General features: G+C 44.0%; 1 protein-coding gene across 1 annotated transcript in view; it reads right to left on the reverse strand.

Annotated features, from left to right (window-relative positions):
• The window catches only part of LOC147445256 (peptide methionine sulfoxide reductase B5-like), a 112,024-nt gene that overhangs the window by 82,913 nt on the left and 16,044 nt on the right, over positions 1-13,067 (reverse strand). The window lies entirely within an intron of this gene.

The following is a 13,067-nucleotide window of genomic DNA, read 5'->3' on the forward strand; positions in this document are numbered from 1 at the left end:
CATGCATTTGTCACAACTTGGAAATATAACTACAAAATTAAGTTGTCATTCCAATTGAAGTGTGTTTAGGGCAAGGTGGGTGGATAGGTATGAAAAAAAGGACAAAAAACATTGTACAGTATGGGTAATCACTACCCGTACGAAAAATATGTTAAGTATTGATTACAAATACATGTACATGGTTGCATCCATGTAAAAAAACATGCATACACACCGACATTCATGCACACATATGCATATATACATACAAATGTCTACAACCTAAATTACATGCATGTGTGTGTACTAATGAGTACGTAATAGTAACAACCAGTACGTTAAGTACTAATACCAGTACGCGTATTTATCGTACGATATGGGAAGAATGATAAATACGAGTTTGGAATGCAACCTTGGAACTTAAGGGAGAATTTCAATCACAGCAATCATCCACAGTTCACTTGTATATTCCTTTCCTTGTACAGTTGAGAGACCAATGCTTCTCAAAGTGGAACTCCGCCACTCCGTGTCTCTTGTGTACTGCATCCACATCTCTTTCCAAGTTCAAGTGTTTTCTATATCTGTTTTCTACCGCCTTGTCAAGGTAACTTGTTGGTTATAGTGGTTTCAAAGCTCAAGCAATTGTTCTTCTCAGAGCAATCCGGTCCAGAATTGTAGTAATCGACTATTGAAACAATAACTTCTCATCTTCGCGAAGAAGAGGAGGAAGAGGAAGAGGAATAGCAATATGTGGACAAAGAGATCATGGCAACAAAAGACTTTGATGAGCTTGAGACAGTGGAAAGAGACGTTGAGGAAAGTTGTTACAGACTTCGACACACCCAAGCAAGAAATCAAAAGCAACACATGAACAGAAACTGCAAATAATTCCACTAAACTTGAATAAAGAGAGCGAGAGAGAGAGAAGAGGAGAGTCGACACGGAACGGCGAAGTTCGTTCCCAGATGCAGTGGTCCCAAAGACTGGCTACTGGCGCCCATTCCGATATTTCTTTATCAATTGCCAATCACAAAGGTACAAATCCCGAAGGTCCAACTCTCCGAGACTCTGCATCTAGATGCTCTGCAAGAGAGTGGTCCAGAGGACTCTTATAAAATTGGGATGCCCAAAAGCGGAGCCCCAAAAGCTTCAGATCCAAAAGCATTGGTCTCCAAAAGCACTTGCATCCAAAAGCATTGCGTAAAATCTGCCATAGCAAAACGCGGAAATCCGGACAAGAGTGCCCCGTGGCAGTTCAGTGCAATCTTTGGAAATCTAGCCAGCCTTTATGATTTTGTCCTTATCAGAGGTTAGGCCCCTCGGCCAGCATCTTCCAGTTGGTTTGGGTTAGAGTTTTTAAACTCTTAACTCCCTGGTCCTCTCAGCCAATCTTTTAAGTTGGGCATGCCATGTCACAAACTTGTGACATAATCCCCTCTTGAAAGAATTGTAATTTTCCTTGATTACGCCTACAAAACAGACAAAGACCAAAAACTAGCTTAGTAGATACTAATTCTATGTACTCATGCACCAAGCTACACACTTCCAACGCTTGCACAAAGACATAAGTCACTGATCAACAAATTTTATGTCGAGGTCCTAGATACAAATCATGATCATTGCAATATATTTAGCAATCACATCCAGACCGTGTTGATCTTTTCACGGATGTCTTGATCCACTAAATCTTATCACTCGTATCCTTTCTCACATTTCAAGCAAACCATGCCCATAACTATCCCCACAAGATAATACATTCACAAAGCATGCATTTCTCCAGACCAACACTTAGTTCACAATGAACACCGAGGTTCAACCATCTAATCTAGTCATCTCATCTAGTCAAGAACTCTTGATGCACCTTGATCTTTGTATAGGCATCTCATCCTTCCGAAACTCTTGATGCCCTAGCAACAGTATCCAGTCATCTCATCGAGGTAGAAATCTCGATGCACTAAACTCACATTCGTGTAGCCATCACAATCCAAATCTCACCGATCTCTAACAGATGTCTAGATGCAGTAAATTCATCACATCATTCCTCAGACAAAATGCTGCGAACATTTCATCTTTCTCCACATATAGTCTATCAATACACACATGAAAGAGCACATGTCATCGATTCAATCTATAAAATTTCCAAGTCAATGTACATATTTCATAAAGTCATTCCGCAGAATATTGTGAGATCATCAGTATCCCTAAAATCTCAAGGACAAATTGATGACTTTATTCAATCTAGGTAATTGTGACAAAGGAGTGAAGTGGCTCCCCTCTTGTGCAACACGCACTGCACTAGATCAACCTGTTGATTCAACGTGCACTTAAGGAATAGACACTACTAAAAATCCAAAAGCCTAAAGGTACAACCTCTCCCATCAACTTTGCATTGAGAGTCGGAAAAGCCCGCTCTTGATCAGATTGTCGATCAAACTATCGATGGAACTAACTTACCATTCTGTTCTTTTTCTTGTGTCCTGGGACTTGTTGGTTGTTGCATTGTCCCTCCCAGTCCATCGACACATCATTCTGAATCATCGAAACTCTTTGATGAACTATCAGCTGGTTCTCTTGGTTAAAACAATCTTCTTCTTCTTCTTCTTCTTTCTTTGGACACTTTGCAAAGATGTGTGTCTCTCTTCACCACAATCATAACACTTGCCCACTTGGAAGTACTCAACACACTGCTCTTCTGTCAATTTGAGCCTTTTCTTCTGATTTTGCTTTCCCTTGAAACACTCTTGCCTTGTTGAGGGCCAATGTTCGAAGGATAGGTCAATGAGCAGGCATGCATACAAAAACCTTCTTTGGCATGCCCCATAAGCCTCTGAATGGATTCTGACTTTTGCTTTAGGAAATACCGTGAATCTCTTTTGGTAATTTGCACCAAAACCCCTCAGCTCAATCTACTCCTTAAGAGTGATCCTCCAAAAAGAGAACACTGGCAAAAAGGTATCCTAAAACCTCTGGCAATAGGTAACCAAAGTGTCTTCCTTTTTCATTCTCACATGATGCCAAGCCATGATGACATCTTCTTTATATTCTTCTGTTAACCATGCCGAAGTGAAAATTCTCTAAAATTTGAGGTCTTCTGTCACGTGCACATATAATGCTATGTGCAAGCTACCACCTATTTCTAGGGTTTAGGACAACCTAGGAAATGTTTTGGCACCCTTGTGAGCCTGTATGAAGGGTCCCTGTACGAAGGATGTGTGGACCCATGAAACCAGCCCGTAGGGCGGTAGACTTTGGCTTTCACCCGAAACTTTACTTTAGACTTTAGGACATAGGGAAACTTTGCAAATAAAAACCTGTAATGGGAATTGACACTTCAAACACACACGGCTAGAGGCTAGAGCGCTACCAGGCAGACACCGACACCTGTTGGCCCCAAAGACTGCGCCCCTCTCAATATTTCTTTATAGTTATTGCGAATAGACGACCCGAGCAACTTTCACATATCTCTCACCAAGCTGTGCATATCTGTCCATGGCTGTAATTGCAGGTTTTTGACCCAATTTCGCCAACATAACGGCGCAAACCCTCTGTAAGTCAAAGTACACGTCAAGGACACTTTTCCTTGTAGTTAGGAAACTTTCCACTGAGCTGCAGGTCAATTTCAGCGTGCTGTAATTTCCTGTTTTAACACTGTCAGGTACCCAAAGCCCTCTTTAAGCATCCCGAGGCTCCCCCGGTCTTGTTCTGCAGTTTAGGTGTGAAACCCTAAGCCTGCAGAAAAACACAGCAGGCTGTAATTCTCTGTTTTGGATCGTTTTGGGCGGAACGATCACGCCTACACGTGTCTCAGGTGCTCCCGCACGCAATGGAACAGTTTCCCTATAAATTGGACGAGTTTTCAGACGAGAAAACTCTCCGTTTTCGCATTCCTTGGACATGGAACTGTGTGTACCTGAAGGGGATTAGCAATTAGCTAATCTGGTTCCTGTATAGAAGGCTCTTGCCTTGGCAAACGCGCATAAAACCCCCCGACCTGTACATGGTCATCTGAGAAGCCCAACTAGTGGGGCATTACCATATGTACAAAGGGGGGAGAGAGATGCATGAGAGCAAATCGTCGCGCTACATAGAGCAAGGGAGAAGGCAAGCTTTCAATTAAAGCTGTGATCACCTGCACCCACTACTCACACACACACTGTAGCACACTGAAGTTCAAAATCAGCCCCTCTCGCGAAAATGGGCCCAAAAACCTGCAATTTCAGCCCTCGCCAGGTTTGGACAGCTTTGTGAGACTTTGATCTAAGTGATTGGATAGTCTATTTTCAATTGAATAAAGAAATACCGAGAGGGGCGCCAGTCTTTGGGGTCTACAGGGTGTCGGTCTCGTGTGCCTGCGCAGTGACATTCTAGTCGCTCGACGCATCTGTGTTCTGTTTTCTTCCCAGTGCTCTGTGTAAAGTTAACAGGTAATTGAATCAGTACCACCCTCTACGGTGTACAGGCCGGTTCTATGGTTCCATCGACAGGATAGTCACTTTTTCTCCAAAAAGTGCAACGTGGATTGTTGTGAGAGAAAGAAACACAGAGCTTGTCGTTATGGCAAAGAAGAGAGACCAAGTTCCTGAAGAGGGATCTTCCTCACATGACACAGAGAAAGTTCCTTCAACTCTTCAAGAAGAGGACAGGTTGTTCAAAGCTCTCGACTGCGTAGTTGCATGGAAATGTTTCAGCAGTTGGCTAACAAGCCAAGGATCCACGATTTCTTGCAAGCTCCTACACAAGATTTACAGGCTCCGACACAAGGTTTTCAGGCTCCGACACAAGGCATGACTAAGCCGTTGCAGGAAAAGGAGATTTCCAATGCACAGAGGACTCGTGATGCTCGAGGGAAAGCCCATGTGGTTGAGCAACCAGCGGTGTCCATTGATCCAAGGCAATTTGCTTTACCTAAACAGGAACCATTTGTGAATGGTCAAGGGAGTAATGAGCACGCTATGCGTCAGACCCTTCCGTTGTAACAGACTTGGACACTCCAAGTCAAAAATCAATCGCGACAGCACCAAATAACTACTTCAAAACAATTCACATATCACAATAGATTTGCACTGGCCCGGCGGAGTTCCGTGCCTAGAGATATTGGCCCCAAAGACTGGCGCCCCTTTCGGTTTTTGCAATGAGAGATGGAGAATGAACAATGTCCTCTCAATGAATGACAATGGGAGAATCACTTTTGGCATTGAGAGTGAAAGTGTTAGCCTCCCAATCAATGAGAGAGTTATTATCACGAAACCATCGAATGCCCAAAATCATATCACATCCTGAGAGAGGAGGAACAACAAATCTTCTAGTGAAGGCAGCTTTTTGAATTGCAAACAACACATCAAGGCACTCCTCCGTGATGAGAGCGTCCATACCGGAAAGAAAACCAGAGACCTCGATAGGAGATCTCTGACTAACTTTGAGGCGGGCTCTCGCAACAAGAGAGGGACTGATCACATCATGCATACTACCTACGTCAAACAATATGACAAAACGCTGCCCCAACGTACGACCATAACATTTAATGAGCGAATCATCAATGGGAGGGTCATGAGAAACTTGGGGCACACTCGTGTTATCATTCATTGCATTGACAGAGGAAGTGGGTTCTGTGGATTCTTTAGATTCATTCGATTCAAGCTTAGGACATGTTCTTTTTAAGTGACCCTTAAAGTGACAATGAAAACAACGACCTTCCTTAGAATAAGTGCTTTGCTCTTCCGACGTGATGTATCCTCCTACAATTCCTTGTGCTACCTTTTCATCTGGAGTAAGCTTAGGTTTAGCAATTGTGTTAGCCTTACCCTTAGATTCATTGGAGGAATTCTTTTCTGAGAGACTGTTGGAAGATTGGTTAGAAGAGTTACCGTTCTTACCATTCTTACCGTTCTGAGGGTTCTGAGAAGTCTGCGAGGTACTTGTGGACCTCTTCATCTCCTGTGCGAGAGCAATCGCTACCGCCTTGTTGAGATCGATTGGGTCGAAGACTTCTACATCAAACTTGATATAGTCGTCTAATCCGAAAAGGAATGCCTCTTTGCGTTCATCATCCGACTTGCATAATTGGGTACCTAGCTGCAAAACACGATTAGGAAAAGACATAACCGGCATACCATTTTGCTTGAGAGCGCGCCAATCGTCCTTCAATCGAGCGAGGTACTGAGGTGGCATAAACCATGCCTTGAGCTTGTCTTGGAAATCAGCCAAACTAAAAGAGAGGCGTGAATTCGTCGGCTTCCTCTGGGTGCGCGGCTAGCTGTGCCTCTTGACATGCGTGGTACCAATTGATGGCATCACCGGCAAGGTACATAGCTACCGTCAAAACTTTGTTATTTCCTAAGCATTAAATTGTCGCAAAATAAGCATTAAGTTGTCGCAAAATAAGCATTAAATTGATGCAACCAAGAATCAATAACCGTAGCATCCATCTTACCATCATACTTACTGAAAGTCAACTTCTCTGTGACTGAGTTGTTGGAATCCGCATCGTGGCTTGCGCCACCTGAGGAACTCCCACGATCTTTGGGAGGTTCGGATTTCGAGGCAAGTACTTGTCGAATCAATTCTTGAGTGCGTAGATCTCGTTGAGCCTCACACTCGATCTCCAAAGCCACTCTTTGAGCTGCACGCTCGGCCTCAAAGACCGCGCTTCGTGCTGCCTCTTCCGCCTTTCTTTGTTGTTTTCTTTCTTTGCGTTCGTCGCGCTCGAGTTCTAAAGCAAGGCGATTGTCTTCTTGTTGTGTGGCAAGTCTTGTGTTTCTTTCATCGCGCTCACGGTCCTTAGCTTCTTGTTGTTCTGCTTTGCTTGCGAGTTGTGCCAACGCAACTCGATTCGTTTCTTATTGTTGTGCCATCATGTCCAACATCGACTTGAGCATCGCCTCCATAGACGTGGGTCCAACTAGTGGCATAGATGGCGAAGGGGGAGGGTTGGAAAAAACTCCTGTGGGTAGAATCCTTCGTCGTCTCTCTCATGCTCATCACCTGTATGCGAAGTATCCATTCCGCTTCGGGTGACGACCATGCACTATGATCTTTGGTTTTTAAGTTCACGAGGAACTTGGGTTTTTGAGGGTCTTGAGGTTCTTGAGATTCTTGAGGTTTTCTTTTGCTTGCAAATCGTGTTTAAGAAGGATCTTCTCTTCACCCGAGTTCTACTCTTCTCCACGGGCGCACCCCTTGGCGGCCTTGCGCTCACACCAAGGTTGCTTTTTCCCACCTCACGTCGATTGGCCGGCCGCTAAGTGCACGGTCCGCTCTCAATGAGTAAAAAGAGACAAAAGGGGAGGCTGGACAAGCCCTTCTTTCTTGGGATTCCTGTCACTCTTTAAAAAACACGATTAGGAATCGACACGCCCAAGCGAACTTGGGTTCGTGCAACCGCAACAAGCAAAAAAAAATCTTGTGATTCTTGTGGTTCTTTCCTTGAGTGATACAGAACACTGCCAAAGCTCAGATACCAATGTTAGGTGCAGCGGAATGAATGTTTGCGCTTTGCTCAAGATGAGTGCTCCGAACTGTGCTCAAGGTTCCTTTTGTTCTTATGGAAGGTAGAGCCTTCTGTTCTTAATGGAAAGTGCTATGATCACAAACAAAGTAAATGGACACTGTGCGTGCCAGTGTATGAGACTGAGACATAGAGAGATACGACACCAGAGACGTTGTAAAACCCTCCTCCAAAGGCCCCACTCTCGTCGACGAGAGTGGTCTACTTATGATTGCACAAAGTGGTACAATGACGATGCAATGATTGCACAAAGTGGTACAATGACAATGCAATGGACTGATGCAACTTGGGACTATGTCGGTGACGACGACGAGGACGACCACAATGACTTAAGGGCTGAAATCTGCGGTTTTCTATCTGCTGTCCATAAAAACGCTATGGCTGGAAATCTGGGACTGTTTCGGGGTGGCTGGAAACGCTGTTTTGGCTGCGTTTTTGAAGGCTGAAAATGACGATCTTCTGCAAATCTTTAGGGCTGAATCGGCTGCTGTATTGAATGCTGAAAACGCTGAACCATCTGCTGCAAATGAGGCTGAAAATGGAAACGCTGGCAGATCTGGTAGCATTAGTAAAAACGCTGGCTGGCTGGGACTGTGGCAATGATAGCAAGTCTGAAACGCCAGGCGATGCCAAAACTGAAAACGCGAGGCTAGGGGTTGATGGTGAGGCTACAAAACGCTAGGCTGAAATCTCGGCGATGAGGGTTGACCAAAACGCCAGGTGCTTGTGGGTGCTGATGGGTTCTTGCTGAGAAGGTGCCTGTTGAGCATGTGCTCCTGCTGCCTCTTCTGCCATTTAGTGCTAACTTGGGTTTGCTTATATATTTTCTTAGCAAAATTGCCCTACCTACTTTTGTTGGGAAGTCACTTGAATTAATGAGTGAAAAATGTCAAAAATAGGGAAAATAGGCTAAAATCACTAGAAAAATCCCCTAACTCATTCTAATGGATTCTGATGGGAATACTGATGATCATGTTGTGTGCTACAAGAGGATATGCATCTATGCTAAGTGACTGGGCATGCACGGTCTACGAATAGACTCACAAAAGTGCCATATCACTTCTAATCTAGACTGATTGGACTGACTGAAACCCTGTTATGGTGTAGCTTGTCCACGGACACATAGGGCTGGATGTGTCACGTGACACAGAGTCTTCAAAGATCCGCAAGGCTACCACTTTTTTGAAAAGGAATGCGCTTCAATAGTGGACCGCATTGTTGAATCAAGGTCAAACCCCAACAACATTAAAACAGCTTTTTGCACTTGCATGGCTTACAAACACTTTTGAAGTGGATGTGATGACAGAATGGCATGAGTTGAATGCTAAACAGTGTGCGAAACTGGAAGAGTACAATAAACAGTTCTGGGCCGCATTGTTACCAGTAACCCCCTATAGGTTTGTGCCATTGTCAAAACATATTGAGAAGTACTGCTACGGATTGCTCAAGAAAATCAAGGACTATTGGACAAAGACTACTGTCATGAATATGGCGCAGTTGATTGAGAATGCGAGTGTCACACGCTTGGGTACCCCAAGCAGAGAATCCAACACGACACACTAGAGAATCACTTGAAATACTTCAAAACTTAAATCATAGTTCAATTTTTGGTCGACATGGCCCGGTGTAGTTCCGTGCCCGAAGGGATTGGTCCCAAAGACTGGCGCCCCTTTCGGTATTTCTTTTATATTAATCTTTGAGCAAAGTATAACTCCCGAAGGGTCCTCTACTCTCAAACTCTTACGTCCAAATGCTCTGAAGAGTAAGGCCTAAGGGTCTCTTTATTCTTACAAGGGATGCCAAAAGCAGAGCCCCAAAAGCTGTAAACTCAAAAGCAAAATAGTCCCAAAAGCTCTAAAAACATTCAACTCTTAAAAGCATCTGGCCTAAAAACTGCCCAAAAAGCAGCCTGCCATGTCACCAACTGGCAACCAGACACTTAGAGTAGATGCATATTCTGTGGTTGCACAAAGCATGATCATCATCATAACCCATCAGGAGCATTTTTACAATGCATAGACCTATTTTTTCTGTTTTTGACATTTTTTTACTTATTATTTTTCAGTGACTTTTGTTGGGAACTAGGTAGGGCAAATTAGCAAGTCAAGTACATAGAAACCCAGCGCTAGCATAATTTGGGCAAAAGAGGCAGCAAGAACCAAGGTTCAACAGGCACCTTCTCAGCAAGATCACCCCCAGTTTTCAGCAGTCAAACACCGCAGTAAGAGCCCGAACCTCACGGATCTCACCTTCCCGCAGCAGATCCTCGCCGCACGGTCAGATCCATCGAAGTTTGCAGTTTCAGCCCAGAAAACGCAGATTTCAGCATCTGCGTTTTCAGCGCGTCGTCATTGCATCGTCGTCATCGACATAGAGTCAGAATTCAGCAGATACAAGATTTGCAGATTTCAGCTATTAGCGTTTTCAGATTTCAGCCCGTCTCGTCGTCGTCCTCATCGTCGTCGTCGTCGTCGGCAAGTCCAAAGCATTGTAGAGATTTGTGCAATAAATAGTAGACCACTCTCGCCATAGAGAGTGGGGCCTTCGGAGGAGGGTTTGACAACATTCTAGTGTCGTATTCTTCTCTCTCTATCTCTCAGTCTCAGCACCTTCATTCACACAGTCATTCACTTTGTTTGTGATCACTTGCACTCTCTCACTAAAGGAACGGAAGGCTCTCCCTTCCGTAAGTAAAAGGAACCTTGAGCTCAATTCGGAGCACTCATCTTGAGCAAAGTTCAACATTAACTTCTGATGCACCTTACAGCAAGAGGATTCTTCAGAGGTCTAAGAGGTCACAACTCCCTCAACCTCTCGCTTCTGAACTGGAAGCCTTAAAACCCCCTGAGAAAGCTGAAGATTCAGACGATTCTGGTTCTTGTGTGACAACCAACAAGCACATAACCCCTTCTTTTACCGTGTTCCACGCAACCAAAGTCAGCTCCTCATCACCCTTGCAAAACAAAGTCTTTGTCTCTGAACATATACCAAATGCTATTATGAATGATAATTCTTCAAACTTGAAGACTCCAGCGCTCACTTTCAACGGTGCAAAGGATAAAACAGATGCAAAAGCTTGCAGTACGACTTCAGTCCTTGCTGCAATTAAATCTTTGGACACTATTTGTTCCACTGATAAACCTTTACAGATGGATGTAGCTCCAAATACTACTCTGTCTCAATCTACGACATCCCTTCAGGAGGATTTTATTGTTCCAAACGAACCAACGGAATACCTTGCAGAATTTCCAACCAATGGTCGTCACTCAACAAAAAACTCAAGTGAATTTACCAATAGTTTCACTCGAAGAAGATAAAGATTCACTACTTTCTCATACACAACTCAAAGTTGTGATAGAATTCCTTGCAAACCCTTAATTCGACAAGAATTCTTGCAAAGTTGCAGAATATGATATTCGTGCTTTCGACAAAGATGAGACAAACTACAAATATGATCATTTTTCAATTTGGCAAAACAATTATGGTCAATAATAGTGCCATGACATGGGACTTAACAGTTAGAGCTTTGGATGTAGAAGCACTACAGAAATACATTTAATAACAATTGAATTGAGAGAGAGAGAGAGAGAGAGAGAGAGAGAGAGAGAGAGAAAGACGACACGCGACACGGAGTGGTGGAATTCAACCCCAGAGAGTATTGGCCCCAAACCTTGGCGCCCCTTTCGGTATTTCTTTATATTGCATCAACACAATACAAGCCGGTACTCCAGACTCTGCACCTTCTCCAGGAAGCATGCCAGAGAATGAGCCCTAACGTCATATTTAAAGGCCCTTTGCCTGAAAAGCAGTTTACATGAAAAGCCTTCAAACTCAAAAGCTTCCGGTCCAAAAGCAATGCCAAAAAGCTGCCAACGGAATTTACGAAAATCCGTACAATTGCCACATCATCAACCAACGCAAAACGTGGAAATCCGTATAGCTTGCCACGTCATTATGCCAACGCAATTTTTGAAAATCTGCCACGTCATCAGTGTTTGCGTGTGGATCCTGCTTTATTTTAGTTTCTTTATGTCACTAGGGTCCCATCGGACGAGGTCCCCATAAGTTGATAGGACTTCTTTTTCTGTTACTTGTTCTCTTAGAGTTTAGGCCCCTCAGCCGGCATCTGCAAGTTGACTCCATTCTTCAGGGCTTTGACACGTCAACAGTTTGTTACATCTCCCCTTCTTGAAAGAGAGTAATCGTCCACGATTACAACATATCTGCAAAACAACTCAAGTTAGCTCAAAAATTTCCGAGGGACATTCCAAGGGACGATTAGTTTGCTCTTTTTGTTAAGGAGTTAGCTTCTCCTTTTCACTCTTTTGATCAAGGAGTTAACTTCTCCTTTCGTCCAGATCGGAACTCTTGATATTCTGGCGTAGTAAAATTAGCCATCACACCCAGACCGTACTGATCTTCCACGGGTGTCTTGATGCACTAAAATTACATACCCAAGCAATCTCATCCAATTAGGAATAATCAATAGTTGACACATCACAAAGCAACACAAATGCTTACATATGCATGTTACAAGACACAACAAACAACACCGTTGAGCACTCCCCCAAGACAAACGATCTGCAGTATGAAGCTACTCAACGACTACCTCGTCATTCCCCCCGCAAATAACCTAAAAAGGTCCGGGCCATGAGCTCAGAGGACTGTACATCCAAACGCTCCTCAGACCGCAGTTTGCGTCGATTGGAGGTTCAAGCATACAACCAAACGCTCCCCAGGCATCAGCCTGCGTCGTTCGAAGGTTTTCTAGCATATTATGAAACGCTCCCCAAGCATCGGTCTACGTCGTTCCGAGGTTCAAACAATACCAAAACAGTATTTCTCACTTCTCCACCCGGGAGTACAATCACCAATCAATGAAACCAGTATTAAAGACTAGAGTCAAACTATTCAAATCGGCACCAAGACAGGTTCAAAACAGATACCATCCATTTCAAACAAATTCCAAACAGGATCACCAAACAAGCTCTCAAACAGATTCTCACACAAAATTCAAATTTAAAAAGCAATGTCGACATCAACCGAGGTCGAAAAGTCGGCTGACTTTCCATCCTGAAACCTACACGAAAAATTAGGGTTAGGTTCCTTCCATGAGGTCATAGCCGAGCACAGCATGGTCCATCAGCTCTTGGACAGAGAGTGTTTTCGTTGGCGGCGATGGTAGTCCCAAGATAGCAATCGCACTGGATCTCCAAGGTCATCTGCTCGTGAAGAGACACCTACTGAAAGATGTCGAGAAATTTCAAGTTATAATCTGCTAGGGTTTCCATGGCAAGCATTTCAGGATACCCCACTCTGTCAGGAGTTGCACTTCGAAGAAAGATGTCAGAAACCATACAGCTTCAGACAAAATTTCTCTTGAAATCTTGCCAAGTACTTGGAGTATGCTGCTTGGTAGCTATCAACATCTACATGGTACTGTCTCTGAGAAAAACAGCAGCTCAAAACAAATCTTGGATCCTTCTCTTGCAAGTGATCTTAATGGCTTATGCCCTGTAAGACATGAGCGGTGAAGACGGGAGCGCGCCCAATGCGCGATGAAGTAAGGGTGGGAGTCGCTGAT

The sequence above is a fragment of the Adiantum capillus-veneris genome, chromosome 12 (genome assembly GCF_014529385.1).
Source record: "Adiantum capillus-veneris isolate H3 chromosome 12, ASM1452938v2, whole genome shotgun sequence".
Taxonomy (NCBI): Eukaryota; Viridiplantae; Streptophyta; class Polypodiopsida; order Polypodiales; family Pteridaceae; genus Adiantum; species Adiantum capillus-veneris.